The sequence below is a fragment of the Protopterus annectens genome, chromosome 4.part1 (assembly GCF_019279795.1).
Source record: "Protopterus annectens isolate FY-2018-M chromosome 4.part1, PAN1.0, whole genome shotgun sequence".
In the NCBI taxonomy this organism is placed as follows: Eukaryota; Metazoa; Chordata; order Ceratodontiformes; family Protopteridae; genus Protopterus; species Protopterus annectens.
Genome location: NC_056734.1, coordinates 896,782,882 through 896,790,969, shown reverse-complemented (window position 1 = coordinate 896,790,969; position 8,088 = coordinate 896,782,882).

Here is an 8,088-nt window from a genome sequence, read left to right as displayed (position 1 = left end):
TGAGTAAAAAATCTGGACATTCTGAAAAAATCTGTACAGTTGAGAGGGATGTCCAGCAAACAATCAAACTGAAAATAATGTACAGTCATAATAAAATATTATGTTACCTGTACATGTAGTGAAATGTTTCATTTTTAAAATACTGCACTTACTGATTACACACCCAGTTAAGATGTTTGCTTGCAAATATACTGCACTATTTTACATGTCTGTGTTCCTTGGCCATGCACCAGTTTTCTGTCTAGTATTCTGGGACATACAGTGTGTACACCATTCTATAAAACTGCATTTACAATGTCAAAGGATATTAACTGGGAATAATATGATATGCAGCTGCCAACTAAGGAAAGACAGGTTTGATCTCATAAACAAGCATTGACTGTTCTTTTGGGGGTGGGGGAGCAAAGGTGTGTGTCTGCTATGGCACTAAGAAGACTGTGTTGGTCTGGTTACTCTACATGTCTGGCATCCTGCCTTTTGTCTGATTTAGTTATGGTTGAGAACTGTTATCTGTAATGCATCCCCAGCACAAATATATAGTGATGTCAGAGGATGGTTTTAGCCTCCTAGGTGGTGAGTCAGTGTGCTATGGCTTGTCTCATAGCAAATGCAAGGACTTACTGAGCATGGTTATGTTTGCCTACAGCCAGACATGCTGCTGGTTCCTCTTCTGAGTCATCATCAGCCTGTGGATGTTGTTATCTTGGCATTTATCAGTAGGTTGTGTTCCTAGTCCCCTTGATGATCCTGCTGCAGCTGTTTCCACTATACTAAATTGGGTAGCATAGCACATACTATGATGATTGAAGGACATGTCAGTACATTGTTATGATGCCCTCAGCCAGAGGTATGTAGGCACTGGCACTGTGAGTGCAGTAAGCTGAAAAAGATGGATTTACAGGTTGGACTGTGTATCTCATCAAGGTGCTTGTGTGTGTGTGTGTGTGTGTGTGTGTGTGTGTGTGTGTGTGTGTGTGTGTGTGTGTGTGTGTGTGTGTGTATGTATGTGTGAGCGAGCGTGTGTGCATTTCCGATGGGTTTCATCAGCTTTGACTCCAGTGCACAGCATGCATCCACACCTAAGTGAGCCTTGGAGATATCCCCCATTGCACACATCTGGTCCAGTTGGGAGATGTAGCACATATGGAAGTCATGCTAACTGCAAGGGTTGCCAGCATACACATTCCAGATGATTCCCATGCCATTCCACATAACTTGGCAGTTGTCAAGTGGCAGACCTTACAGTTAATGTAGATCCTACCCTGTTCCCCAGTTGTTGTTCTCAGGTGTACATAACTGCAATGTATGGCACACATTACTAAACAGTAGTGTGATATATGTTACAGTTGTAGCATACTTGTGACCGTCTCCTCAGAACTTATGTTAAAATATATGTGCTCCCTGCCATGTTGTAGCATAGCATGAAAATGTTTAGAAGATCCTGGATTATGATGCGTATGACACACCAAGCATGTCCCCTGGTAGTCTGTGAAAGGTGCCTGTGGCTAAGATACTAAGTTCAACACATACTTTAAATTCCTCTGGGATGGGTTCCCTGCATTTGGCTCTGTATGCGACTCAAGGCGGCCAGAGATCCCACAGTTCCTCTACTGTGTTGTCGGCCTGCCAAAGTCTTCACCCTCTCTGTCTGTGGCTATTGGCAGCAGTAGCATTGTGTTCAGCCTGTAGCAATGACAAATGTATGTAAAATATAGCTGCTACTAGCAATCTGTCAGTGTTTACATTGTATCTGTACTCCACTATTTTCTAACTCCACATATTAGAAAGGGCATGGTGTCTACATTGGTGCCTTATATCTTGTTTAGTAGCTCCATGGGATTCATTGACTAGCATGCAGTTCAGCAGTGCATGCTGCAATTAGCATCTCTGAAGCTCAGACTAGGTCAGATGCAATTAATTACTAATGTACACAGTTATAAAAAGGCAACTGTATAGCTAGGAACAGCAATGTGGATGAGAGTTATTTCATAAGTCAAACTCAGTTACACATTTATTTTGGAGCAGTATATTTTGACAAAGGAGTATTGTACTCCATCAGGTATGTATCCATTTTGTTACTTAAATAATGCATATGTTGGAATGTACCTAGGAATGATGTGAAGTAAATCAGTAAGCATCCGTTAGAATTGTACTCAAGAGATGGCCTTCTTTACCAGTCATTTGAGAGGTACAGGGGATGCAGAGTAGGCCAAAGGTCTAATACTATGTGATAACTATGCACGCATGTTTCATGGATAGGTCCTTTGAGAGCACTTTTAACATTCCACTGTTGTTTCACTAGCACATTTGTCCCTTAGCCTGTTATTTTTTGGGTTTTTTGAGGGGGGAGCTGAGTTCCTGCTATGGCACAAACTAGAATGGACTGTTGTGTTGGGTGTGTGAGCATAAGTGAGTATCCGTTAATGGCACAAGCAAGGATATGTGCCTCTTGCTACTCTCCTTGTTTTGTACCTCCCCTTGCTACTTATGGACCACTGTTGAATCTTTAAATTGCAATCAAGAGGTGAATACTGAAAGCCTTCCTTTACTGCTTTATCTGTACACAGTTTATTTATACTTATGTTATCCTTATATGTGTTATTATTTTGTCTTTCAGTAAACAATATGCCCAATCACCATAGGCCCCTGTTTTCTGAGGCATAGAATTACCTCATAATTGAAGCATTACACTAACATCATGCAGTCCTGATGTCCAGTGGGGGAGGCCAATATATCAGAACATGCAGCCCTGTGGGAAGAATTGCTCTGAAACCTTAATGCAATTGGGTGAGACAATCACAGCTATGAGCAGGTAAGACACAGAGCCACATACATGATTCATGCTGCAAGGAAGCATGCAGTCGAAATGACACATGATCGACAGATCACCAGTGGTTGGCCTGCAGCAGAATACCCTCTCACTGCCACTGAGGAATTCCTGGCAAGCATTTCCATACAGGACAGATCTCAGCAATCCATTAGCCAATATGTTCTGGATGTGGATGCCTCTCCTGTGTCTCAGGAGGAGCTTCCAGGTATGCTTTGTTAGACCATCAGTAGAATACTGTTGCATTCATTCTGTAATAGTGTATATCTTTTATATGTGTGTCAGGTTGTTTTTTGGTGAGGGTATTTAAGATAGCTGCAATTTTAAGCTTATTTAGAGGTTGTCAGCCACATTCTTGTTAACATTGCAATTACTGCAGATATAGATGTTTAGAAGTATCACCCCACATTATACTGTTAAATGTGGTACTGCGGTGGTGGTGCTGCGGTAGCGTTGTCGCCTAACAGTTAGATGTTGCCCGTTCGATTCTCAGTTAGAGAGTCTTCTGTGTGGCGACATGAGTAAATGGGTGTTCCTTCATTGAAGGTTGTGCATTAGGCCCGGAAAGCCAGCACGTAAAAATCTACTGCCAGTCATTAGCGGACTGGAGTTCTGCTGTGGCGACCCCTAACCGGGAAAAGCCGAAAGACACAAAATACTGTTAAATGTGGTGCTGTTGCCATTACCTCTTCTTTTACTCTTTTCAGGATCATTAGGAACTTACAGATATATGGCTCCTGCAGTTGGTAAACAGAATACACTTATGTCAGTACTGTAGATATATTCCAACATATCTGCTAATCCTCTAACTCTACAAACTTCTATCATGCTTATTGTATTATAGTCTAATAAACCTCATTTGCAATTACCTTATTCGGATACTCCAACTGACATCAGCTTTTGTTGCACAAACTTGTATATATATATATATTTTGCATGTTACTAAGTATGTTGAACTCTTTTACTTGCTTAGCTTGTACTGTGAAAATTTTTCTTTTTTTACTTGTTAAACTTGTACTGTGACTATTTTACATGTATCATTTCTGACTGTGGAGCCTTTCTTCCCAGGCCTCTGCTGAAAAAGGGCACAAGCTCAGTCAGACTATCATTTTCAGCAAATGTCAAATAAATAAACCCCTGGAGTCATGAAGTTCCGTGCAAGAATAAGGCTATTTTTGCACGGAGTGGTTCGTGTCTGTTTAGGATAGCAGTGCGCCTTGCATATGCATGAAGGCATGCTGCTATCTAAACTAAACAGACACGAACCAGGAATGAGTGCAGGGGGCATGTGTCAGCAGTCCTAGCACCTGAAACACACCCCCTTCACTCTGAAAGTGCCGTACAGCACTTTCTGACATGGAGGAGTGTCAAACTATATAATATTAGAACATGGCTCTAATATTATATAGAAAAAGAGTGTCCACAGACACTGAAATGTAAATAGCTAACATTTCAGTGTCTGCAGACACTGAAAAAAACCTCACAGACATCTATAGAAGGCAGCAGCCTGCAAGTGCACACCCCTAAATGTATGCACTCTTGCCCTACATGCATGGAAGCAGTAGGGCAAGAGGAAAGGAATAAAAAATAAAAAAATGCAATAATATTTTTTTCATGAAGTAAATCTGAAGTTTAAGTCCGAGCAGCCTGTTTGCGTGGCACGCCACTATGCTTAGCTTGGCTGAAATCCTGAAAATGATAGACAAGTACTACTGTGATAGAAAATATCATCAAGCTGCTGTAGCATAATAACCTGCCATGGTATAGCATGTAGAACATGCTTGGTTCGAATCCCCCCTCTGCCAAATTATTTAGTAAACTTTTAAGGAATGTGAATGATAGATGTCAATCATATGGCTCATGTATAGCACACTAGGAGTGGGAATATGTAAAATATAAATGTAAAAAACAATTTCTAACTTTAATGAAAAAAATATATTTAAGCAATGCTTTGCTAGTGTAAGCATTGCTTACCTGCATTCAGCTCTGCTTAGCTGGTGTAAGCATTACTATGAGGATTTGCGTGGAGTTAAGCATAGTGCAGCATATTAAAACCGGCCAATCATGAAAAAGTGTGGGAAACACGCCCTATTTAAACTGCACAGGTGGGAATACAGCCATAACTATTTGGGACTGCAGACAGCAGGACCAAAATGGCTGGCATTGAAGAAGGTGTGCGCTTTCAAGTGCAACGTTAGGGCATCTATGAGTCCAGGGTCATGGTTGGGCTCCTAGTTAAAAAACATGATGGCTGGCTGCTGCAGGTCCAGTACCAGGGATCACAGTAGAAAGCAGAGGCCTGGGACCAGCTTGCATGTGATCTCACCAGTGCCACTGGCATACCCTGGACTGGTGAGCTGGTACGTCATCACCATAACAACCTGAAGCAGAAGAGGGGTGCACTCTTGGACCAGTGGATCGAAGAAGCCCGAGCGCAGGATGTCCCACCTGTCTGTAAGTATGCAGTCTTACATATCTCTAAGTATGGAAAAAGTTCACCTTGTGACTGTGCCGGTGTGATTAATGTGTGATGTCTCCCCATACAGCTGCTGCAGAGAGGTCCCAAAATGTGCAGGCTCATGCATAGTGACTGGCCCGGCTGCATCGGCAGTATGGTGAGTACAGAATACCCCCTACTATTTGCAGTAAGAAATCTAAATTATAATAATGGTACTACCTTTATATGTAATTGTGCTGTAAATGTCAGGAATAAATGTCTGTGTCAGGCTGCCAGTGTTACAATGGAGTATTCCCAGCTACTGTGTAAGACAGATATCAGTAGCAAACAAGGTACAATATGCAGGAGAGGAATATTAGAATATGTATATGAGTGTGTCTGAGTGAACCTGCCAAGAAACTGCCATGTCAGGGCTACTGTAACAGTTAGAAATGAAAAGCATTCCCCTGTGCAGATCATGCAGGAATAGTAATTGTGAAGTTCTGAGCTGTACACAGATATGTATGTCAAAAATAATAAAGCTGATCCCAAACACTGGTGTGTGTCATCTCACTTGTACCTGATAAACAGAAATGTGTATGTCCTGCAGAATGCATTAACTGAGGTGAACTGATTTAGCACTGCTTATCTGCATACTTTAGAATAGGCATGCCAAATAACTAGAAAAAAGCAACAGTACATATTCCCATCAGAATGTGTTTTACTTGTTTGTCTGCCAGCATTGTCCTGTGTTAACCTTTCAATTTCAACAGTATGTATCTGTGAATTTACTGAGAAATGTATAAGGCTAACAGGTGCAGACCTAAAACCTACACTGTGTACTCAGGAATCTAAATTGCAGTATGTAGTTGTAAAACAGTCAAATGTGCAATCCAGCTAATGTGCACGTTTCACAAACAGTGACATCAATATCTGTTGTGTATGCATAAATTGTACTGAAAATGGGAAACAAATAATGCAACATGTGATAATAAAAGTACTGTGCACATAAAATATGTACTAGATAGAAATGTCACAACCAAAACACAACACTTCCCCAGTACCTCAGTCTGATAAGGACTAGGCCTGTAGTTCAATTTTTGCATACACAGCACACTTCAAATCCAGGGACCGCCACTAACATCTTGGTCTGGTTCTACAGTTTTAAACTGCAATCTGAATAGAAAAAGTAATGTACTGCAACACATACATTTTCTATACAGGTCACACAGGTAAAGCAAACTGAATAGAAATACTAGTATGATGTGTATAACTATGAAAGGTGTAGAATTGCTGTGTTGATCAGCTCCAGTCCTACACATAGATGCAAGCTAGACATCCACCCTCTGCAGTCTGGCCAGGACAAGCCCCTCACGTGTCAAGCTGTCATGGATAGTTTCCCCAGTTGACAAGAAACCTGCACACAGAGAATGTTCCAGTAGATGCATGTGAAAGACAAAACAAACACTGCAACTAATATGTGAATCTGAAATATGTGTAGAAACAGCAATGTAATGTGCACACAGCTCATCTGGACAGGTCCACAGGTAAAGAAATGGGTATAGAAACAGATCTGATGTTTATAACTAGAATAAGGGTACACTTTCTCTGTTGATATCTACAGCTATTGGTGTGCTGTAGCAGCCCCATGGCCCAGGTAGAATGTAAGTCTGGTCAGAACGTAGAGTAGTGAATAGTAGTGTACTGACAAATATACTTGATAGCAGTTGTCAAGTGAATCTGTTCCCTTCACCCACCACTTAACTGATCCAACCATCACACTGAAACCAACATGGGTATGTTCCTAAACAAACCTCTACTGTTGGGACCATTGTTCCATTTGGTTTATCATTATTTAAACTGTGTGCATACTAATATCCCCTGTTGAATAATCATCTTATTGCCTGCCTGACATACAACTAACTGGCATGTTGTTGCAACCCTGAATGCCATTCCATATATACATGGGTTCTGTTTGCTATGGCACTGTTATAATTGCACTGTTTTGGGTTAATGGGAATATCCATGCATGCTATTTTGACTAATGTTGTAATGTGTTGTGCATGACTAACCAATATTCATTTTTAATTTCCACACCATAGCACGTATGGGAAGGCAGATCCCAGTGGATCTGCCTCTCCCACTCCACCTGGCAGAGGCACCAGGTCCCAGCACATCTGGGATCCAACCCAGACCACCCTCATCTGCTGGTCCTGCAACACCCTCAGGTGGAACTGCTGCAGGGGATGGGGCTTTCCCCGCCTGCAAGTGGGAACAGTGAGGACATTGTCACCCAGGATAAGGTCTGTGGCATGGTGTACAGTGCCCTCCAGATGGAGTTGGATGACCGCCTGTGCCAGGTGGAGGGCAGGCTGTCGCAGCTAGAGGGGCAGGTGGCCCCTCCAGCTCAGCCCCCAGCTCAGCCACCTTCAGGGCTGTGAAGGAATAGTGGTGACTGCCAATGGGTGGGGACATCAGTGCCACTACTACCATCTGGGGGGGGCTCATGAGCCTCAGATTCCCAACCAACCTCCCAGTCAAGGTGTTTATCACCCATGTGTCATACACCGCCCCTATCTGATGTCTTGTCTGTCTGCAAATACAACCTCTCCTACCAAACCTCCCTCACCACACTTACCAATAATCCTTCCTTAACATCCCACTCTCACCTTAAAAAAGGGCATCTGTCCCACAAAAAACATGTCCCATATATAGTTCTGCATTTAACCCAGAGACATATCCAGCACAATATCTAATCCTACCAATCATTCATATTATATGATGCCCATACACCTCCCCATCGGATGTGAGGCTCCAAATTCTA